Raw genomic sequence first — 26,031 nt, forward strand, 5'->3', positions numbered from 1 at the left:
TTAAAATACGGAAGACATAATTTGGTGCAATTTTAAGTTGAAATTATTTGAACTAATCTTTATTACAAACGTGACAAGAAAATATGTCGCGTGATAAATCATAATAAATGTTGGTTCAATTATTTAGACTGAGTAAATTGATTAATAATAATTTCGGTTAGCACAACCAAAACTATTTTCCCTGTGTGACAAAAACAGAAAACAATTTTATTTAAACCAGAAAAAATTACCGAAATTTCCGCGTAAAAGTTTTTCAATTAAGAACCCTAGTTACAAAGTAAAACGTCCGAATGCAAGTAGCTTTTTTAATTTTATATATAAATGGAGATGTTAAAAGATGTTTAGAATTTGATGGTGAAGCATCGCACAGTGGTATGAAATAAAAGTGGGAAATAAATCTTTAACTTCTAAATGGTTATCCGGTTTTTTCAGTATTTTCGTGTTTATGTTTTGAATTTGGACCTAATGGGCTCATCAGGAGCGCGGACCCCAAAGTAGGACACTTCATACGATGCACAGTGGTATAGAAAAACAAGTAAGAGAGCTATATTCGGCTGTGCCGAATCTTATATACCCTTCACCAAATTATACTTCAAAAAAAAATTTTAAATATTTTTAGGTAAACAAATTTTTTTTTTAATTTTGGAATTGTTTCTTAAAATTTATTTTTTTAGCGAAAAAAAAACTTTTTTTCACCAAATTATACATAAAAATAATTTTTTTTTTTAAATATTTTTATTTAAACAAAATCAAATTTTTTTTTTAACGTTTTAAAATTTTTTTAAACATTTTTTTGTTTTCAAATTGTTTTTTAATTTTTTTTAAAAAAAGTTTTTTCAAAAATTTTTATTTAAATTTCTTTAATTAATTTTTTTGGAAAAAGAATTTATGACAAAAAAAAATTCGGGTTAAAAAATATTTTTTCCGATTTTGACCCATTGTATGTCTAACTTACTATGGTCTTATATACGTCGTTGCAAAGGTCTTTGAAATATCTATCATTATATATCCATATTGTCTATATTAATGACTTAGTAATCCAAATATAGGTCAAAAATCGAGGTTGTCCTAGTTTTTTCTTATATCTCAGCCATTTGTGGACCGATTTTCTCGATTTTAAATAGCAACCGAGCCGGAAGAATTCCGGAGATATTGATGTATGAATCGTGTATGTAAGTTACATGGCTTAATCGACTCCGCTATCTATAGGGATCTAAAATATATATATTTTATAGGGTCGGAAAATTTTATTGTGGAAATTACAAGCAGAATGACAAAGTTATATAAACCCTTCTCACGAAGGTGAAGGTATAAAAAGAGGGAAACAAATCTATAACTTTTAAACGGTTAGTCGGGTTTAAATGAAATTTCACATGCACAAAGAAGAAGTGCTTTTGAGTTTAAGTTTTAATATTAACCTATATATCAACAGGGTCCAGGGCCAGGGGTCTCCAAAGTTTCAAAAAAGTTTCACATATATAACATCCTTGTCGTATCTTTGCTATCAATTATATCTTATAGCTTGCGAGATATTCGCATTTGAAAATTAAATTTTCTAAATTTTTTTTATAACATCGGGTCTAAATATCTGCCGAATTTCTTTATTTTTCCTTCATTAGAATAGCAATAAATGTATGTGTCAAATTAAGAATGAATTGTTTAAACATTTTTTTTTGAAATCGGAACTAAAACTAAGAAATAGGATGGATTTAAAAATTTAACACACCCTAGGTGTCATACTTTGGAGACTCCTGGGATCACAAGGAGACAGTTCCAGGTCTTTTTGTGCATGTGAAATTTCATTTTAACCGGACTAACCGTTTAGAAGTTACAGATCTATTTCTCTCTTTTTTTCTATACCACTGTGCAGCGTATAAAGTTTACATCTAATGATTCCACATATTGCCAGAACTGTGCCTAAAATCAATGCATGTGGGCAAATGTGATTGTCTTTCAGCCGATATTGTATGAATGACTACTGACTGAGTGAGTGAGTGACTGAATGAGCGAGTATGTAAACAAATAATAGTTGTCACTTTTGTCAATTGAGTCCTTTGGGAGGAAATTTGCAAAGTTTTGCAAAGATTTGTTTACTTTGCGATACACACAAACACACACTAACACTAAAATACAAATGTGAGTAAATAAAAGAGAAACAACATCAATACTAAGAGATTTTCCATTGCTGCTGCTGTATTTTATTTATTTTTCTTTATTTGTAAATGCTGTTGTTGTTATTTCTTATTTGATATTGAAAGGAAAAATAATGAAAATAGAAAAATTTGTTCACTAGTGTATTTGTTATTGTTGCTATTTTTCCTTAGCTTCATCTATCTCTATCTGTATTATTGATTTCTAGTTTGCTGTTTATTTATTTGTTAATGTTTTTTTCTCTCTACTTTATTTTATATTATTTATCATTTTGACATCATTTTAGGTTAAACATGAAAGAGAGAAAGAAAAAAAGGCAAAAAGTATTATTGGAACAGGGGCAAAAAGTAGAGAGTGAAAAGTGTTTGGTGTAAAGAAACCAGAAACCCGGTTTTATATTTGATGTATACAAATATACTCTCGTATACGTAGTATATTTTTCCTTTATAAAACCAATTATTTTAAAAGGCCTTCAGCAGCAGCGTCATTGGAAAAGAAATCTCGACTCTACTACTAGTATAACAATTGTTACTCAGTTCTTTTGCTTTATACTATTTGTAATAGTCGTCATCATTATTATTGTTATTATCACTATTGTCATAGTCATTATTAGCTTCTTTGATTTGTGAATATAAGTTTAAACGAAAATCGTATTTCTTAAAGTCATTTTTATATAATCATTCGAATGAATTGTCTTTTATTTCTTATTTAACAAATTTTGCAATAATTGCTAAATCAATTAGTGTTTCTTTAATAGTAATTATGTAGAAAAAGAAAAATAATCAAAATAATGAGCTTAATTACATATCCAACACTAATTATGATTCCAGTTAAGACTTCCGGTAGATGTAACTAAATACTTATGTATGTTTGTATATCGTTAGCTTAGTGTGCAAATGTGATAAGTCCCATTTCACAAATTTTAGAGGAGACACAAAAAAACGTTCTAAAATTCATTGTTTTAAATTAATTATTTTGTATAATTTATAATTATAAATAACACAGGCCAACAGAAGGCCAAAAAAAGGCTTCACTAACCACTACATAGATTTGATGCATCAAATGTGCCTAAGTACAAAATTGTTAAAATTTTTTATTTCTGTGGATAGATTTTTTTAAATTTTTTGTCTAAAATTTTGAATTTTTTTTAGATGTTTCTCCGCATAATTTATGATAATTCAAAAAGTGTTAGTCCGATATTATTGAAGTAAACTTAGAAAAGTTCAAATTTACACAACTTTTAATCCGTTTATATATTGCGTTTCAATCGGCTCAGTAGTTTCGGAGTTATAATAACAAACTTAAGCAAAAAATATAATTTTTAGGTGAAAATATCAAATTTTTTTGTTTTAAAAAAATCATGAAAAATCGAAAACGGCAGAAATTGTTCCGGTTTTTTGCTTTATCGCAAAGCCACATATAATAGCAACAAAATGAGATATCCATCATAAGAATCGATTGATTGTTTTCGAATTTATTCACAATTAAGTAAATTCACTCATTTTCCCAAAATTTTAGTTTTTTGTTTAATATACATAAAATTGGGTAGTTAATGTTCTTTTTTTTGAATGATTTAATTTTGAAAACATTTTCCGCTTGCTATGTACAAATTTTCACGTATATATTACGTTTCAATCGGCTCAGTAATTTCGGAGTTATAATAACAAATTGAAGCAAAAAATGTATTTTTTTCGTGAAAATAGCAAATTTTTTTGTTTTAAAAAAATTATGAAAAATCGAAAACTGCAAAAATTATTCAGATTTATTACTTTATCGCAAAGTCTCATGTAATAAAATGTGATATCGCTCATAAAAATCTATGGACTCTTATCGAATTTATTCACAATTAAGTGAATCGCTCATTTTCAGAAAATTGTATATGTTTAAATACAAGCGTGTACTTTGAGTATAAATTTTACATGTGTTTTGTTTTTGTTAAAATTTTGTACCGAAAATGTCGAATTTTGTATCAACAAAGCGTCATATGCGAGAAGTTTTGCTTTAGTCTTTTCACCAAAGCATATGGTGAATGTGTTCCAGCGGTTTCAAAGACAAAGCCCAACCCAGCCAAAAAAGTTTGTAGACCAAGAATTGAAGGCATTACTCTATAAAGAATGTTGCAAAACTCAGCTAGAGTTTGAAAAATCATTGTTGGCTACTCAAGCAGCAATTTCAAAACGTTTGCGAGCAGCAGGATTCATCCAAAAGCAGGGCAAATGGTTACCATACGAATTGAAGTCGAGAGACCTTGAAAGACGACTTTGTATGTCGGTAATCATGCACGAACGCTATAAAAGAAAATCATTTTTGCACTTGCAATAAAAAAAGGATCCATTACGATAACCGGAAGCGTACTCTACCAATAAGAGCAAGAATTAATTGGATCTACATTTCATCAACTCAACTGGATGATTTTTTTCCCCAGATTAAAATATTTGATGACAGGAGATATGTTATAAACAAAATTACAACTGTTAAGTTAAGAATTTTGTTCTGTTTTCTATGTTTATCAACTGCAATTTCGTAATTACTGAAATTTACTGTACTGAATTTTTAGTTCACTATTAAAAAACTACAACTCGTAAAACTAAAGTTTATTTTTTTTATTTTTAATTTTATCAGTTTTCATAAGTATATTTTTATATGTATATATGTTTAAAGTTATTTATGAATCACTTAACTTTGTGATGCCACCAATTGTAATTATCACACCATAAAATATTTAAGGTACATTTTCATTATCATTAACATAAAATGCAGCAGCAGCAACAACAACAACACTAACAACAACTACCACAACAAAAACAATAACTTGTTAAACTATACGAGCACATAGAGCAGCAACAACATTAAATTTTTATCACACTCAGTCAGTCAACCAGTCAGCGCTCATTAATGTTTCATTAGTCATTGTACTAATCACTACCAGGAGTAACTTTCGAACAGAAGGACTCAGGATGTACAAAGTTTTTTGTAGAAAAACATAGTAAAAAGTATCCAAAAGGGGGTGGTTATAGTGTATTTGATTCTCTCTCTCTCTATCTCTTTCTAACACAATCTTTTGTAATTAATGAGAGTGAGTGTAAATGTTTAATGTTTCCGAATAAAAAAAAGAATCTACAGACAATTAAAAAAAAGAGTTATAATTATAATGAGTTTTGGCATCATAGCAGTATTGTCAGCAGGGAAAAGTATAAATTCTTTTTAAATTAAGCAAAACGTTGTCACTCAGTTGCTTCTTTGTTTAACCTTCGCTTTACCAAAGGTTTTTTATGTTCATGGTTTACCAATACCCACCCGGGTGACACTACACTTCTATAAATATATGCGACGAACGAAATTTTAAAAAATTGAAAAAACCTTATAAAAAGTTTAAAATATTTCTATTAAATTCTATAGAACTCTAAAATTTGTTCAGTGAGTACAAATTTCATTTAAACCGAAACAAAATTAAAAAAAATATTAAACCAATAAAAACCATGTGGTCACCCGGGTGGGTATTGGTAAAGCGAAGGTTAAAAACAATATTATTGGAAGCTTAGATCCTCTTCTTTCGTTTTGTAAAGATCGGACTGAGCGATTCCTCTGAGAAACACAGTCAGCCCAATTATGAATAAAAATTCCCGGGAGTTTTTCCCCTTTTCTCATTTTTCCTATTCAAATTCAATGGGAAAAAACTCCCGGGAACAAACTCCCGTGGGGCTGAGTATATTTTTGAGAAAGTTAAGACATGAAATCTTTGGATTGGAATAAAAAAAATTTTTTAGTGAAACATTTTTTTTAAATTTTATTAAAAAAATTGTTCTGTTTAAAAAAAAATCCCAATTTTGTATTCGTTTGAAAGGCCTATCGACGTCGTGAAAATATCAGGCTGAAATTGACCGATTCACATAGACCTGCGATTTCAGAAAACCCCACAAGGAAAAGTAAAACTGGATCAAATCGCGTAATCACGGTGGTCTGTCCACATCGCAAATCGTTAGTGCAGAATGTGCCATGAGCTGTCGGTGTGTTGAAATACCGATTCATCCAGAAATATGCGCACCCATTTTGATAAAACAATTTTCACGTTTTGTTAAACGATATATCCGTCCATGGTGATTTGGTGAAATGGCAGCCAATTCCATAGATGTAGCTTCAACAATATAGCCGAAGTCCCTATTGGAAAACCCTTTACTTATCTTAAACTTAAAAAGGATAATATGAAATCACTGTTTATTATTGGTGTTTTGTTAAGCTTTGATAGTTTTAAAAATCTAGCTTGAGTGTATGCAATTCTTATTCGCTCTATAATTCTATTAATTCTGTTTGTATAATATCTTTAGCTTTCTTAAAGCCTTTTGGAAAAGGTTTTCTGATGATCTGACCTACGAATCAGTGAAATGCGCATAAGAACTATCCCCCAACAATAAAATTTAGTGAATTTATCAATTTTTAAAAGGCACGTTGTTAAATAACAAAAACTTACTAATGCAATGAAAATTTGATCAAATCATGATTTGAGACTAGGGATGCAAAAGTTGATACAATCAAACTTTTTATGACACTATTTCATAACGTAAAGTACCATGGTACTCCTGAGACCCAGACAATTTTCAATATTTTTTGTATAAAGTCTAATTTACATATGGGGGTTCATGTCAAGTGAACCAACTTTTAAAATTGATGTCTTCGGATCGGGATGAACTTTACACCAAAGTTAGACCTATTGGATAGTAATTCAGACACAATTTTCAACAAGATCGGTCCAGAACTGTCAAAATTGTACATTTTTCCCATATTTTTTCTCATCCATGTAACTTATTACCTATTGTTCTGAACAAAATGTATCCTAAATAGTTTAGATAGCTATTTCTTCAATCTTTTGAAGAAAATATTTAAAAAAAAAAATAAAAAAAATTTTAATATTTTTTTTCCGAAATCAAAAAATTTTTTGTCTTTTTCTCAAAATGGGGTTTTAAAAAAAAAATAAATAAAGCTTAGATATTTTCCTTAAAGACCTTTTTAGAGGCTTAGTGGAATGCGAGTTCGATATCTATTAAAATAAATGTTTTGTAACTAGGGTTTTTAATTTCCCGACCTTTTTTGATTCCCGGGAATCGGGAAATTATTTTCTACATTCCCGGGTACCCGGCTACTCCCAAATTTCATATAAAAACTTAGTGTTATAAATATTATATATCAGATCTTCGAATTAATTAATACAATTTGAGCTTAATTCCCTAAAATCTTAATCCGTAATTAAATTGAGTTTTTTTGTAACTCAAGACATAAAATGTTTGACTTGTTTTTGCAAAATCTAACTTTTGTTCCAAAGTGGGGCCTTTTTGAATTTTGTTTTGCTCTAAAGAAAGCTTAGGTCTATTCCTTTAAGAGCTTTTTGGTCTCATAGTAGGATGCGAGTGGAATATATATAAAAATAAATGTTTTAACTCAAAAATTGTATGTATTGAGTTACAAAACATTTATTTTGATATATATCCCACTATTTTCTATAGAAATTCATGTATATTTTCTGTAAAAATCTTGTATTTAACACAAAAACTTCTTCATTATAACAGTACTTCTACAGATGTACTACGCTAATATGAAAAATAATTTAATAATTTAATAAATTTTCTATTTTATTCTGAGGTTGTAAAAAGTACTATCCCAACACATTTTGAATTTTCCATACCTATTTGAGACACTCTTCATGTACAAATGTAATTTTAACTTAGTTATTCTCTCTTTAATTATTAATTTTACTTTTTAAACTGTTCTGTAAAGATGAGAAATTAACTTAAAATGTTGAAAAGAATTTTTCAAACAATATTGAATATTTACTTTTTTATATTTTTCGACTTTGACTTTTTTCTTTTATTAATTTTTCTATTAAATCACAATAATTTATATACTTAATTTTATATACTTAATTTTGAATACAAAAATATTAAATTTTTTTAAATCGGTTGAAAATTGTAGAATTTATTGAAGTTTAAAGGACTTGCTTTAACCTTTCACACAGTTTTCTTATGGTCGCCTAAAACTATACTATGAAATAAAACACAATACTAAAAAATATTTTAAAGTATGAAAAGCTGTAAAAGACATTTGATATTGATCATCAATTTTAACGTATCTTGGTAAATGATGAGTTATTTTATTGAAAATTTTTTTGTGATGAATTTTAAAATGTTAACCATTCGAAGAAATAACTCTTTAAAAGCTCTTAATAGTTACAGAAAAGAAATTAAAATAAAACTTCTTTAAAATAATTTAATTGCGATTTTCGAAAACTTAACAAAGGTTTTTTAGGGTTCTAAACAAAATCTAAAGACTCTTCCATTATACTTAACAAGTGCTTGTTTAATTTAATTCAATTTTTTTGGGGGAAACATGCCTGTTGCTGACTTTAAAACTCTAAAGTTCTAACGTTCTGTCTAATGTTATGTTAGGTTTTGTTGTGTTGGTTTGTTTGTTTGTTTTTTGTACTGTTCACTGTCATTATCATTCATACATGTACGAAGTATCATTGACATGTTTATAAGAGAACGTGTTTCAGTACCAGTACATGGATTGCGTGTTATTTTTCTAAGGGTGTCATTTTATTTATTGTATATTCCACCGCCAGCCTCCCTTTTGTGACATTAAAAGCGTGAAAGTGGCTAAATATGTTAGATATACTACTGGCGACGATGATGATGCATCACCATAACCATCGTCATCATTATTATTATTATTATTATGTAGTGTGTTAATAAACTCATTCTTTAAAATAAATTATTATTTTCTTTGTCACCCTCAAAATTGTGTATTTTTGTGCAAATTATGATGAAGAAAAAATTGTGATATGACATACAAGTATCCACTCACTCAACCCCCCTATCAGTCATGCTTGTTTTTTGGCAAATATCACTAGTATCATGGACTTTATTCCACAACATAATTATTAATTTTTCAAAATTCATACAAATTAGTAAATATTGTCATAAAACTTTAACTTCTTTGGGCCATTAAATAAATAAACTTTCTCTGGCAGCTACTACCATAATTTTCAAAATAATTCCTTACTTTTTTCCCAGTGTAGTTTTTCAGCTAAATGCAATTTACATAAATCAGTCTTTTTGTGGATTGAATTTCAAATTTGAAAAAAAAATTCAATTTAAAATGTAAATTTCTAAAAAAAAACTTGAAAAAAAGTGCGAGCGACACAAACTGACAACGAAGAGAACAATTAAATCTTCTCAATATTCATGGGGAGTAGACATGAAAAGCAGCCATGGCAACACAGCAACTCCGAAACAGGGTTGTGTAGTGTAGTCATTATAAATGCTCCCTGTTTTATCCTTTTGCTTTCCTCAATTTTTTTTCATGTTCGTTGTTGTCGCTATTGGAGAGTAGTAAAATTCTAATTTAATTACTTATGCCGAGTGCATCTATTGTCACATTGTTACTCACGTTTTACACTTGTGCACATCCAGCCAGCCAGCCAGTCATCCATTCATCCATCCATACAACCATTAAATATTCAACATCAGCAGTAACAACAACAACTAAAGGATATTATCTAATAAAAATGAACACATTCATACATACATATACTAACAAACCATAAAATTAACACATCAAGGATGAGGCCTTAACAACTCATCAGTATTTAGGACTATAAAAAACTCTTTCTTTATTTCCTTCTTTCTTTTTCCCTCATTTTAGAATTTGATGCATTTGCTCTTTTATTTCTGCATAGAACGTTTATTATTTTGTTTTCAAATGCAAATTATGTTTCCTTAATAAAAAACGACTATTTATATTTAGGCTTTTGGTTCTTTTTTTGAAATCTGTTAATTAAACATGACACTTGTAAATGTCTTTCATTGGGCAAATTCAAATTTAATTGACTTGAATTGATAAAGAAGTACTATGACATAGAAATGTGTAGCATAAGCAGGGAATTCAGATTTTAAGTAAAATTACTTTCAAGACTTTTTGCAAAATTTTAAATGAGGAGGTTATAGCAAAGAGATCAATTATAACGTGTCATGCGGATCCATGTGTCACGATCATATCTGCCAGATTTGACGATTTATCTTCATTTTGACTATTTTTGGTTTCAAAAATAGCAATTTGACGATTTCTTTCTCGAAAATGACGATTTTCTGCATTTTGAAAATATGGTACTATTTTATGAAATAGTTAAAGAATTTTTTCATTTTGTTGGTGAATATGAAAAGCAATATTTAGATTTTGAATTTTGTCAATTACAATTTTTAGATTTTAAATAAATTTTCTTAAATAAATTACTGAAATAAAACGGGAAAATTCTAAAGCAACTTTTTCAATTTTGACAAAATTTATTCAGAATACATATAATGACATTACCCCATTCAATTGAAGCCGCCAAGCTTGAATTTATGCTTTAATCTCAGGCATTATTACCTTTCGAATGGACCACCTACAGCGTGGTGCTATATTTTAATGAAATTATCTTTAAAAAGTAATGTCAGAGATTGTTCTTTCGGGTCATAATAAAGATTTAGACATTAAATTCTATTTTATGTGTTTTATTTAAAATTAAAAAAACTTCTGAATGAAACCTTATATTATAATTAAATTGAGCTTTACTTTGTTATTTTAGTGATTCCTTATTTATAAACATCAATTTTGAGAAATGTTTTTTGATAATTGTGATGTTTTCGTTCACTTTTTAAATAGAAATTTAAAATTCCTGTTAGAAATCTTCACCTTTTTAATTTTCCGATTTTTTTGACGATTTTTAAAATTCGAAATGACGATTTTTTTCTTTTTTATCGGGATATAGACGATTTTTTCCCAAATTCATCTGGCAGCCCATGTAACGATTAGAATTTTTCTTTTCTCGCACTTTTTTATTTCCAGGAAAATCGGGATTAATTTTGAAATTTCCCGGGATCCCGGAATCTACCGCTTAGAACATATTATTTAACTTTAAAAATGTAGCCTTCGTTAAAAAGCTAAAAAATTACTTTGATTTTAAAATGTAATTGGATGCAAATAAGGAAATCCAATACAAGTTCAATATAAAAAGATAAATTGACTCGATTTCTAATTGTGGTTCTAAACAAACCTGTCACCATTTTTCATTTGTATCAGAAAGGCTTCAATTTCCATTAGATTTCAACTAGGGATGCCAATCCCGAAATCCCGATCCCGAAAATCCCGGGATTTTTCCGGATCGGGATTTCCCGAATCCCGGGATTTGTAAAAAAGAATCCCGGGATTTTTCGGGATTAACAAATCCCGAAATATTATGAGATTTTTGATATTTTAGGAAGATTTTTGAAGCACCCAAAATATTTAGAAAGCTAAATTTTATAATACTAATCTCGCTTCAAATCCAAACGCAGACAGATTTTTTCATTTGAATCGGAGAGCAGCACGTCTCCCTTGCATTAACAGGCTTTTACACAATTTACACTTTTACGAAATTTATGTTCAAGTTATTTTCTAAAGGGGACTAGGGGCAAATGCAGCCCGATTTCCGCAGTACTTTACAGTATAATTTCAGAGTATTTACAACTTATTTTGTGCAAAATTTTATAAGGATTGCCGCATAATCAAGATATTTATGACTGCTCAAACAGTACTCCGGGGGACAATTGTATGGAGCTAGGGGAAATCATGGATCATTTTATTTTAATTTAACGCATTAGTTTTTGATTTGTTATGTTTTTACTTAAATATATTAATGATATAATAGTTTTTATTGTTGAATTTGATGTTTTTGACGTTTAACTAAAATCCCGAAGTCCCGAAAAATCCCGAAATCCCGAAAAATCCCGGGATCCCGAAAAATCCCGGGGTCCCGAAAAATCCCGGGATCCCGGGATTTACATTTCTAAAATCCCGAATCCCGGGATTTGTAAAACCCAGTCCCGTTTGGCATCCCTAATTTCAACCTTCGTTAGATTCCAATTAATTGTATTAATTCGCAAAAAATAAAAATTGATTTTGTTTTTAATTTTGAATTGGCAATGTTTTGCTTATTGTTATTAAAACGTGAAGAAAACCCAATAATTAAACAAAATTAAATTCCACGAAAGATGGTTTTATTCCCAAATTGTTCGTTAAATTATTTGTGAAAAATACTAAAATAATTCCACTTTCGATAGGAATAGAATTCTGCAACAACCCTGAACATTCACGAGTTTTTGTAATAATTTGAATAAAGAACTGTTATTGGTCTATTTGGGTTAAATCTTTTTTGTTGTATGAATCTGCTGCAATTGTTTTGGAGCTTTAAGCATCTTTTAGAGAAAGTCAAGTTCAAAAAACATCACATAAAACTAAGGAAAATAATTCCCAGGAATTCTCGCACAATTTCCCGGGACTTCAGGATTGAAAATTTTGCGGAATTCTCGGGATTTTCAGTCCCAGGAATTCCCGTGAAAAACTCTAATCACGATTGAAACCATTTATCTCCACAGCACAACATCCATGATAATATTAATCAATTTAGGATAAGCTGTCCATGTTCCGACAATATTCCAGAGTTAAAAAAAAAATAGAAATTTAAAAAATTTCTTTATGTACATTAATGTCTAATTTAAAAGTTAAATATTAATAACTCTGTCTCCATAAAGAGAAAAACAGAAAAAAATTGCTTTTAATTTTAAGTTATAAATTAGATTGAATGGAAGAAGTGGAGTTAATCCGAAGGATATTTCTATTTTGATAGAAAATATAAGTAAAAATCTATATAAACCTTAAAAATAATGCAATATTTTTAAGGATAATATTTCTTAAATATACGATATTGCGAGAATGACTTAAAATTTCGGAATTTTTTAAATTTTTTAGCTCTTATTTTGAAACATTTCTACAATATGAATTTATTCAAAGTATTAGCCATTGTTAGCTATGACCTTTTGCCATCTTTCTGGCAACAGATGGATTCCAAGCCAAAAGAACTGCTCATCTTTTAAGGCCAAGAACGAATCAAGCCAATATCGGATACTCTGTTTCAAAGTGAAGCGTCTGCCAGCGAGAGCGTTCTGTTTCGATCGAAACAAATAGTAGTCGGACGGGGCAAGGTCTGGACTATAAAGCGGGTGAAGCAATATTTCCGAACCACTTCATTCTAAAGACTTTTTAACAGTTATTGTAACATGTGGCCGAGTGTTGTCTTGATGGAATATTACCGTTTCATGCCTAGCCGCATATTCTGGACGATTTTCGGCCTTATGCTCGTTTCAAACGAATCAATAGCATTCGGTATAGGTTTCTTGTGATGGTCTGGCCATATTTCAGCAGTACATAATAGATAGGACCATTTTGCTCCCATCAAATAGAGAGCATTACCTTAGCGCCATGGATATTTAGCTTTGGTGTCGATTCGTCGATTCTCTTACGCTTCTGGTTATTGTAATGGATCCATTTTTCGATGCAAAAATAACTTTTTTTATAGCGTTCAAGCTTAATTTCGGACATGCAAAATCGTCTTACTAGGTACCTCGACTTCAATTCGTATGGTACCCAATTTCCCTGATTTTGGATGAATCTCTAGTTGAGTTTTACAATAATCTTCATAGAGTAATGTCGCCAATTCTTGGTCTTCAAACTTTTTTGCCTGACCTGGACGATCTTTGTCTTCCTTGTCAAAATCAGCATTCTGAACGGAGCAAACCATATCTCGCTAGTTGAAAGCGATGAATATATTCACCAAATTGTATGTACCAAATTTTGTCGAATTATCATCAAAATTGCGAACTGTACTTTGCGCACAAAGTTTACATGGACAGCCAGCCAGCCAGACGGACGGACGGACATCGTTGAATTATTACGATTCTGAGACGATCATTATAATTTAGGATGGGTGCTAGAATATTTTTGGACGTTACAAGCATAGAGAATAGACATAGAGCGGAAACTCTCCTGTCAAAGACCTAACTCAGTTGTCAGAAACCTAAGTGGTGAGAATGATTCGGTAGAAAAAACTATGTGAAAACAAAAACAACACTCGTATGTGTGATTATTTTGAGTAATTTTTTTGTTTTAGTTTTTTTCTAGTTTCCGCTCTATGTTTCTCTATGGTTACAAGTTTCAGCATAAAACGTTTAAACAGTTGGAAAACAATTAAATATCACATGTTCTGTTCTAATGAGTCTTTTATTATAAAATTTGGTTATTTTTTTTTTTAAATTATCATATAATGTATGTATTAATTACACTAGTTAGTACTAGTAGTTACTCCTTTATAAAAAAATACATAAACACAGACACTCTATTATACATTTCTATTGATTTTATCATCATTATTATAAATACTCGTATTACTTTCGTACATTATTTAAATACATAATATTTTTTGTACATAATTGACATTGTTATTATTATCTGTGAATGGCTGTGTGTGGCTTTTTAACTAATTTCCATAATATTAAATTTTTTTCCTTTTGTTGATGTTCTTAAACACTGATTTTTATCGACAAATACACGCAGATATATATTAGGATAGACCACTTTATACTGAACAAAAAATAATAATTTAAAAATTTTTTTTTTATTATTTTAATCAAACTAAACAAAATGCTATTTGTATACTCTTCATGATTCATCAGATCGGGTCCATATAACATCTGAAATCATCTTTCTGAAGCTCCCAAATAACTTACATTCATGATTAATACATCAATATATCCGCTATAGCACCGGTTAGATTGCTATTTGTTGAGACCTACACCATTTATGAAAAATAAAAATGGATTAGAATATAGTAGGGCCAGTCAAGCGCTGTGAGTTGACTTATTTCTGCACTAAATACCGATTTCTAGGCTTTGATTCACCATAATAGGTGGACAATATTTAATTTAGTTTTCTATAAACGATGCATTTACCCTTACAAAACAGTAATTGCCCAATAACTCAATTTTGGATTTTTTGTTGCTTGACTGGTTTTTGATATAAACGATCTACCACACCAAATATTAAAGCTAGATCACAGAATTTTAAAAATAAATCAAATTGAGGGTCCTTCCTAATATATTGTATGTAATACGAAAATACACATACAAATGCATAGTGCAGAAAACAATAATAAAAGCAACAACAAAAGGAAGTGGAAAAATATGAAATTTAATAATAAAAGCAAAAACAAAAAAATAAAAAATTGTAAATGTAGAACGTAACATGTCTTGTCCTTTCCACCGAAAATATCTATAGAAATCCTGTTGCCATTCGAGTCATTGTTGTTGTTCTTGTATACTTTTTGCTGCTAAAAGGAAAATACTTAATAATACAGCAGCAGCAGTAACAACAACAACAAGAACAACAGCAATAATAATGTAATGTAAAGTAGACGACGACATTGTTGTGTTATATGTATTTGTTGGCATGATGAGTAATGCATGTAAAAGCGTAAAAGCGTGCAATCATCAATCGCCGAACGCCGAACGCCCGTCCGTTCATATTTATATTTTTCCGTCCGTCTGTCTGTTTTTATGTCTTCTCAATTCATTCATTTATTTATCCGACCAACCAACCGACTAAACCCAACCGCCCATGATGGGTGTTTTCCATGTTCTCGCCTGACACAAGAATTACAGACTATGAACAAACTAATAAAGCCCGACACGTGGCATCAACAATGGAACGCATTAAAGTCGTTTACATTAGACAACAGCAGCAACAACAAATACCTACTACGATAACAACAACAACAACAACAATATCAATACAATTCTGTTTTTTTTTTTTTGGGCGAATATACGAATTTGTTTTATTAATGCAGCAAAAAAGTTTTCCAGCTATTGTTCCGCATATCCTTTATTTAGATATTTTTTTGTATTTGTCTAGGAATTAAATGAAGAAAGGACTTAATGTATTTCTGTTTAGTTTATTTTTACTTCATTTAAACAAAAATAAAAAGAAATGCCTAAAAATAATATTTGGGGATATTTTTATGAATTCAAAATAAAATCTAAATATTCACTTGCTACAAAATAAAAAAAAAGATTAGAGGAAATACTTTTAACATTTTACATTTGGTTACCGATTTCTCAGATCCTTTCTCCAACTCTATTTCATATCTTTCTAAACGACCTTCTACGTCAAACTTCCAATTCTATATATTCTTATACAGATGATAGCAACATTTCACATTCATATTCTTTAAATTATAGACCAAGCCTGTCGGAGTTGGGGCAATCAGGCAAAACATGAATGTTACGCTTGACCCAGATCATGTGACAATCTGTGAATGGGGTTGTGAGAATAGAGTCGATTTTAAAACACTTATACGCTTGACAGATCATGTTGCTTCAGAAGCTCTTGCGATGTCTGCTGGTTAAAACACATTTTTCAAGTGCCGAAGATAGCATTCAAGTGTCTTGGTTTTCTAACGCTGTAGGAAATACTTCACTCCATCTGATCTCCTTACTATTTACACCACTTATATCCGACCTAAAATGGTGTACAACTCTCGTGTATGGGCCGTAGCTCATTTATTCGTGCCTATATGTGAAGTAAGATTCCTAATAAAGTCTTTCCTGTCACTTTCAATATAGGAAAATTCAAATCAAATATCCCAAAAATATCTCCCTCTATTCTCCCTACAATAACCTAATTTCAACACAATGCAATGCCTGCATGAGTAGGTGTCATCAGAATCCAGAATGCTGGTCAAATCAAATTCTTAAAAATTAAGAATGGACTTCACTCGATCTTCACAACATAAAATTGCATAAAAGACAAAATTTTTTAGATGATTTGGTTTCATGCAACGGAGAAGCAAAGTCATTCTAGAACATCTTCTGAGAGAATGGAAAAGTGGAATGAGTATCGTATCTTTTAGAATGTGTAAACAGGTATTTTAGACGGCCTAAAAAGTGAAACCCTAGCATTTTCTTAGTATGTATTGAGTGTTATTCGATTACAGAATTATCTTAATTCAAAAAATAATAAACGGTTTAATAGTCTGAGATAGCTCCTTGAAAATATAAGAACAGGATGAACCCTGACTATTTAATTGTCCCACACTACATATAAAACTTATTGTTCTTGTTAAATATCAAAAGTTTTTCAAACCAGTAATATTTTCAAATTGAATTTATTTCGAATACACATACATACATATTTGCGTGCTAAGCTTTTAGTAGTTCAAATGTCAGAAACAAAAAAAGATTCCATTTCAATATCAATGCTGTTTATTGAAAAATGTTTTATTGCCACACGTAAAGGTCAGTTGCAACCAACATATGTATGTATATATGTATGTAAGTATGTACATTGTACATAAACAGTTTTAGATTTAAGGTGGTTGAAATATGATTTAAATTTGAATCGATAGTTTAATGCTGCTTAAAACCAAACCAACAAATAGACAAACAATTCTACGGTATAATTCCAAATTCAACAGCACAAAAAGAGAATTTTCCACTTAACCGCATAAATCATACTCATGCCGAATATTCGGAATATTCTCGGGAATCTTTTTTCGTATTTGGTGTGTTTAATGCTTTAATTTATTAGATTATGTGTACCAAGTTTCTTCAAATTACATTCATAATAATAAACTGTATTCTCATTACACAATTTTCATTAACATAATTTCAAATGGGATCCGCGGGCTTCTGGGGGGTCCTTGAAGAACGCTGATAAACAGTAAACTGTTTTTTTTAATTTATTTTCAAATTTTAATTTGAATACAGTAAGTATTGTCGGTCAAGCCCGACCATATAATACCCTACACTAAGTAAAAGAGCAAAAACATTTTCCTTTTAAAATTTCAATAATTTATATTTTTGAGTGATTTTCGGAAGCTTTATATGGGGGCTATGACCAATTATGGACCGGTCACCATGAAATTAGGTAGTGTGATTTATGTGAAAGTTTACTATGTTGAATTTTGTGAGTATACCAACATTTTTAAGCGATTTATGCACGTTAAAGTGATTTTCGGAAGCGGGCATATATGGGAGCTATGACTAATTATGGACCGATCGTAACAAAATTTGGTGACATGAATTTTTTATATATAAAACTTAGAGCTTGGAGCTCAATTTGTGGAGATACATTTATAAATTAAACATATATGACCGATAAAGTCCAATTTCGGAAGGACATTTGTATGGGGGCTAGGTGAAATAATGGAACGATTTCAGCCAGTTTCAATAGGCTTGGTCCTTGGACCGAAAAAATAGTATGTACCAAATTTGATCGAAATATCTTTAAAATTGCGACCTGTACTCTGCGTACAAGGTTTACATGGACACTGTCCATTGGACAGCCAGCCAGCCAACCAGACGGACGGACGGACATCATTTAATCGACTCAGAAAGTGATTCTAAGTCGATCGGTATGCTTTAAGGTGGGTGTTAGACTAATATTTTTGGGCGTTACAAACATCTGCACAAACGCATAATACCCTCCCCACTATGGTGGTGTAGGGTATAAAAAAACTTTATCGTTTACGCTACAATGTTCAATAAATAGAGAGAATAAACGACAGATATGTACCCTTCAAACTGACATTTAGTTAAGAGTTTCCATTTCATTTGTGATTTTTTGCGATAAATTTGTATAATTATTGAATTATTGATCAAAAGCAAATATCGAACTTTATATTATTTTTTAAATTTGCAATTTTTTTTAGTATTAATTTGCCTCTTTTCGTTTTAAAGTTACAGCGAAAATTATGAATCAAGTAAATTTTGTTTTAAAAAGTGGCAATCGCCACTTTAAACACAGTTGAACCCACTGTGCAGTGATCAGATTTTCTTTATTTGTTTATATGTATTTTGTTTATATGTATTTAATACAAAGAAACAATAAGAACCTTTGACAAAACGACTAGATGAAGAAATCAAAGGAATTTCAGAGCAATTGCCACCACAATCGTTCTTTCAATTTTTCATTAAAAATTTTAAACTTGAATTTAACATAAATTCATACAGAATAATCCACATACTATTTTACAGAAACTGTATTTTCCTTTATCCTAATTCGTTGAAAATTTAATAGAATTTTCGTTACACATTTTCGCAATTTCCAGGTGCATTCATTTTAGTTGAAACACCAATAACTTTTTCTCTGGAAGCATGTTAAGGCACAGATGGGTGTGTTTAAGTTCGCACAGTGGTTTAGAAACTTTTTTTTTGGAAATAATTCGGTATCTCGGGAACTATTGGAGATATTATTACATTCAGATATTATTAATTTCACATGGTTAGAGCTGAGGTGTTTTTGAGTTGAATTACATTTGTTCAGCTTCCTAGGGGTAATACGGGCCAGTTTGTGCCCCCTCAAAGTTGGTCACCTCGGGTCTCAAAATTTTTAAAAAAATCCCCAAAAATTCATTTATGATCCGAATGAGCTGAAATTTAAAATATAAATAGTCCTTGAGAAGATCTACAAAAAATACGCTTACATGTGTAGGTTATCTCCTTCAGTTGAAGAGATATTTAGGTTTATTTATTTTTTTTTTAATTTTGCTCGATTTTTGTTTGTTTTTTAGATATGGCGGCCCTACGGAGGGTCGAATTTTTTTTTCAAAATATCAGCTATATTGGCAATAAAATTCTAAATAAAATAAAAAAAACTTGGTAACAGTTATCTCTTCCGTGTAAAAAATTACACGCATCCAAAGTTGGAACATGTAAAATGGGCCTAATTTTTTACGATTTTTTCTAAAAAAGTCCCTATATTTTTTCTTTTGTAGAAACAAATTTTCTTTGGGACTATATACAATTTTTATATGTTCCGGAAAGAAAACTTAATGCAAAAGCATGTAAAGTAAAATTGGGCTCACTTAAGCGGACACAGTATCCCCCAGACCTATCCAAACTTGGACAATTTTAAAAAAAATATTTAGGTTTCAGTAAAAAATTCTAAAAAGGCAAAGCACCGATCCTCGAAAAAGTTCCGTATTTGTATAACCCTATATGTTGTTTAAATACTTAGAAAGTTGTTTTACTATCACACGGTAAATAGCGTCACAGTAGGCACTTTTCTAAAAAAACTCAGTTTTTGGAACACATTTTCCCCCTTTTAGGAATTTCGGTATTTGAAAATAAAAAATGTCAAAAATTATAATGTCATTAATTTAAGAACATTTGGATCTAAATTAGTTCCCAATTTTGTTATGATATCTTTAACCGTTAAAATTTTACATTAAATCAAATTTTATATTTTTATTCGTGGAAAATCACCTTATGAAAGTTTTTTTAGTTTTTAAGGTAAATGAAGTCCCAAAATTTTATAAAATTATTTAATTTTACTAAAATATCAATCCTCAGGTCATAATGTTTTCAACAGTATCAAATACTTATATAAAAAGCCTTTAATTACTTCTCAGAAGTTCCACAAACCTTGCCAGCTTTGACAAATTTGTACGTTTTTTCTAAACCACTGTGGTTCGTGGGTATATTTGTATTAGAAACTATTCAATCAGTGAAATACGTGGAAGTCGTGTATTTATAGAATTTATAGATTTGTTTTCTTTGCCAAACATGTGAGTGAGTATACAGCATGAAGTAAAACGATTACCAACGAATACAAGTGTTATATGAATATTTTTACAAACTCACACATAAAAGTAAAATTGCAAAAAGGAGCAGCGAAGAAATCCTTGTTTTGTAGAAATAAAATAAAACACTTGTTAAGCTTAGGTGGATATTTAACCCTATAACACACAAACTTTAAAAAGCTAAAAAAAAGTTTTCGAATAATTTTATCGAAAACTATTTGAGGTCAATTAGCACCCGTACATGTTAAAAGTAACCAGTTAGGTAGCTAATAAGGTAATAAAATCTATGTAGCTGGTATGTGAATCCAATGCGTTGATTACCTTGGACCAGATATCAGACAGTGTCATTGTAATCAAAAATTATCAATTGAGACCCTGCTTAGGACATGCACGTATTAAAATAACTAGTCACATTGCTAGTTATGTAACTAGTTGTCACCCAAAATGATGGGGACAGACTCGTAGAACTGCTGAGTTTTTTTTATGTAAATAGCTATATTCTAAAAATGAATGTCAATCTATTAGTGAATCTTAAAAAAAGCAACAACATTTTTTAAACACACACAAAAGAAAATGCCATTTTAATCCGAAAGATTATGTGAAATGAATGCCAAAATGAAACGAAACTAAACTACAAGAGTAGAAACAAAGCAAGTGATAAAGAATGGATTAAAATTATAAGACATTTTGTTATTTTCTATATTTTTTTGTAGCTGTTTATCCTTTAAGAGAAAGAAAAAAAAAAACAAGTAACAAGAAATACAAACATTTTTATTCTGAAATATACGCACTTGATGAAAAGTCGTCTTAATATTTGTTTTTAAATTGTATGTGTACAATGTGTATGTGTGTCTGCAGTTTTAAATACAAATGACGACAATTAACTAGTTAGCTAAAGGATTAAGGACATCTTTCAAGAGACTTTCGAATACTTGTATACACTTGTATGTATTTAAACAAATACAAGTACTTGTACATGTAAAAATACATAGCCTTGAGTTAAATTTATAACAAAAGGTTCAAAAATAAATACAACAATTATGACAAAAATCTACATAAAAAATAATAATAATTTGTTGCACAGTGTTATGCTAAACTAATTTGGTAAACTCTAACAACTAATTGCGCTCTAAGTGACTAATTGAGTAGCTTGTAGGCCTAGTTGAAGACTGATCATGACCCTATTATAGTTAAGAATTTATTATTTGTGACTTAGCTCACTTAACAAATTCTTACGCAATCATTTTTTAATCGATTTCAAATTCTTAAACAATTCTTAAAATCCCAATTAAATTCGTAATTATGATTAAAACCATAGATAAGTACACATTAAGCAATGAAAATGTATTAGTAAAAAAACAGGTAAGAGAGCTATATTCGGCTGTGCCGAATCTTATATACCCTTCACCAAATTATTCTTTAAAATGCAAATTTTAAATATTTTTAGGTAACCAACTTCATATTTTTATAAAAAAAATATTTTTTTTTTGTTTTTTTCAAAATTTTTTATTTTATTTTTTTTCAAAATTTTTTTTTAAAATTTATTAGTGAAGAAAAATGTATGACAAAAAAAATTTTTTTTAGAAAAATAATTCGGGTTAAAAAATGTTTTTCCCCATTGTAGATCCAAATTACTATGGCCTTATGTAAATCGTTGCAATGAACTTTAAAATATCTATCATTTGTCTATATTAATGACTTAGTAATCCAGATATAGATCAAAAATAGGCGAAAAATCGAGGTTGTCCCGGTTTCTCAGCCATTTCTGGACCGATTTTCTCGATCGGGAGAATTTCCGATATACTGATGTATCATTCAAATGATGATCAAAAGTTGATTTCAGACGGTCATAGCTATATCGACTTCCTTATCTATAACGATCCAGAATATATGTATATACTTTGTGGGGTCGCAAATGAAAAATATAGAAATTACAAACGGAATGACAAACTTATATATACCCTTGCCACTCATGGTGAAAGGTATTTTGTGGTGTTTTCGAGTTGATTTTTATTTTTAAATAAAAATCGCCAAAAATACATTTATGATCCGACTATTGTTTTTAATTTCCCGACCTTTTTTGATTCCCGGGAATCGGGAAATTTTTTTCTACATTCCTGGGTACCCGGCTATTCCCGAAATATTTAATGATACAGTAAATTAGGAATATTATAGCCAAATTTCATATAAAAACTTAGTGTTATAATTATTAAATATCAGAGCTTCGAATTAATTAATAAAATTTGAGCTTAATTCACTAAAATCTATCCGTAATTAAAGAATATCAGCCTTTCATTCCATAAATCCATTCCAAATATTTAATTTTTTAGATTCATTCCAAAGCCTTTGTTTAAACTGAATTAATTTTAAAGTTAATTAATAACAGAATTTATTCAAACTTTGAATGATTAAATTTTTTTTAAATCAAATCATTTACACAATTAATTGAAAAAATTGTCTTAAGCCTTTTTGTATTAGATATGAATTGAAGAACAATTTAATCAATTAATAAATTTATGAAGCTATTTTGTTATGGATTTGAAGAAGAAATTTAAGGAAATAAGAATGTTCAATAAGAAATAAATTCTATAAATAATGAATTCACTTTTTTAATTTCATACGAAAAACCCCCAAATGAATAATAATAATAAGCGGTCTATTATTGCCGAGATATAAGCAAAAAACTGTAAAAAAAACTTTTCACTGTTTTTTGGTGAAAAAATAGAGTTCTAACTTCTTTTCTATGTATTTTCGTCAGTTTTTAATTCCCGGGATTCCCAACTAAAAATCCCGGGAATCGGGTAGTGAAAAATTGGTAAAATTCCTGGGAAATTTGTACCGGGAATTCCCGGGATAAAAACCCTAGATCCGACTGAGCTAAAATCCTTGGGAAGATCTACAAAAATATGTAGGTTATCTCTTTTAGAGATTTATAGGTTTATTCATTTATTTCCTTTTTAATTTTGCTCAATCTTTTTTTGGTTTTACGAAGGTTCGAAATTAAAAAAAAACAGCTATATTGGCGATAAAATTCTCAATAAAATAAAAACAACTTGCTTATGTAAAAAGGGCAATATGTAAAAAGGGCAAAAGCGTGTAAAGTAAAATTTGGCTCACTTAAGCGGACTCAATGAAAAAAAAATCAAAAACTGGGGAATTTAAAAAAAAATTATTTTAGTAAAAAATTCTAAAAATGCAAAGTACCGATTTTCGAAAAAGCTCCATATTTCTATAACCCAGGCGGGGATCCAGGTCAACCGTCAAATTAACGTTTGTTCTACATTTTTCTTTTTTCCTTTTTCACTCTTGATCCACGCCTGGTATAACCCTATATATTATTTAAATATCAACGTCCTAGTAGCCACATATTTTTCCCCGTTTTAGGAATTTGATAACAAAAAATGTCAAAAATTATAATGCTATCGATTTAAGGACAAAATGGATTTTTCGCGATTTTTTTTTAAACATGTGATGTGCAATTTTTTTTTCATTTAAATGGCAAACATTAAATTTTATTTTAAGGTGTGTAAATTCAAATTTAAACTAACTACTGATGAATTTTGAAATCACAGTGCTACTTATTTTCCGCTTTCTCTACACTTTATTAAAGTATTCGTACTTGAGTAAGAACACTTTTCTTCACATTCACCTTCATCAGTTTTCCTTACTAATGAAGCAAAATGAAAACATTAAGAATTGAAAAATTGTAGATTTCTAAACATACATAAAGTATCTGCAAGTATACGAGTACGTAAGTAAGTATCTCAAAACATATACATACGTATGTATGTATGTTTGTATCTACAAGTAAGTAGTATTAACTTGTAATGTGAACATGAAAAATGCTTTTTAATTTTTAAAAGTGGTTTTGATTGTTAACCGTGCGTAACGCGGGGTATAATGTGAACAGTGAATGAGAACGAAAAGAATGAATGAACGAATGACTGAATGAATGAATAATAACCGTATCACACATTTAGATCTGTCACATTTGCAACACATACCGCACCACTACTTACTACATCCATACATATTCTCACTTATTCAAGAGCAAGTTGATTTTTGCACAAACTTAAAAATATCCATAAAACACTCTATGACAGACAGTGGTTTAAAGTAGTGAAATGTAAATATGTAAAGAAACCATTCATTGTAATGAAATATTAGTCTCAACACCCAACAAAATACCATAAAGAAATTCGTACGCTTTAAATACAACAGACCCAAGGCGAAATGTTAATTTCCGGGACGGGAAATCCAGGGAATTCCGAAAATTTTCAATCCCGAAATCAAGGGAAATTGTTCGAGAATTATTTTCCTTAGTTTTATATGATGTTTTTTGAACTTGACTTTCTTTAAAAGATGCTTAAAGCTCCAAAACAAATTCAGAAGAATCATACAACAAAAAAGATTTAACTCAAATAGACCAATCTATAACAGTTCTTTATTCAATTTATTCCAAAAACTCGTGAATGGTCAGGGCTGTAACAGAATTCTATTCCGATCGATAGTGGAATTATTTTAGTATTTTGCTTTTTCACAAAGAGTAAATGAAAATTTTTGGAATAAAACCACCTTCCGTGGAATTGAATTTTGTTTATTATTATTGGGTTTTCTTTAAGTTTTAATTAACATCATTAGTAAATTTTTGATTAACAGAATTAATTGGAATATACGAAGGTAAAACAAAATATAATGAAAATTGAATTTTTTTTTTTAAATTGTTTTTGAAAATTTAAAAATACAAATTTAAATTTTAATTTTTTTTTAATTTTTATTCCAAATTTCCAAAAAAAATGACAAACAATTTTTTTTGGTAAAACCAAAATTCGGGTTAAAAAATATTTTCCCGATTTTGACTCATTGTAGGTCCGAATTAATATAGCTTTATATACATCGTTGGAATGGACTTTAAAATATCTATCATTAGATATCCATATTATCTATATTAATTACTTAGTAATCCCGATATAGATAAAAAATAGGGCCGATTTTCTCGATTTTAAATAGCAAGCGAGCCGGGAGAATTCCCGATATATTGATGTATTAATCATGTTTGTAAGTTTTTTTAGAGGCTACGGAAAGTTGATTTCAACATACAGACGGACAGAGAGAAAGGCGGACATGGCTTTATCGACTTCGCTATCTATAACGATTCAAAATACATATTTTGTGATGTCGCAAATAAAAACTGTACAAAAGGAATGACAAACTTGCCACTCATGGTGAAGGCTATAAAAACTTGAGAATAATAAATAAATCACTCTTTAAAATGTCTGCAATTAAGATGTTGGTTCTCTTGCACACTTGACTAAAGTATAAATTGGACGGAAAGAAAATGGATTTTGTTTAAAGTATATTTTTTACTTTATTTAACATTTTTCTTTTAAATTGAAAAG

At 29.6% G+C, this 26,031-nt stretch overlaps 1 protein-coding gene across 2 annotated transcripts in view; it reads right to left on the reverse strand.

The window, feature by feature from the left end:
• The window catches only part of LOC135948683 (protein Skeletor, isoforms B/C), a 92,259-nt gene that overhangs the window by 18,180 nt on the left and 48,048 nt on the right, over positions 1–26,031 (reverse strand). The window lies entirely within an intron of this gene.

Source organism: Calliphora vicina, chromosome 1, assembly GCF_958450345.1.
Source record: "Calliphora vicina chromosome 1, idCalVici1.1, whole genome shotgun sequence".
Taxonomy (NCBI): Eukaryota; Metazoa; Arthropoda; class Insecta; order Diptera; family Calliphoridae; genus Calliphora; species Calliphora vicina.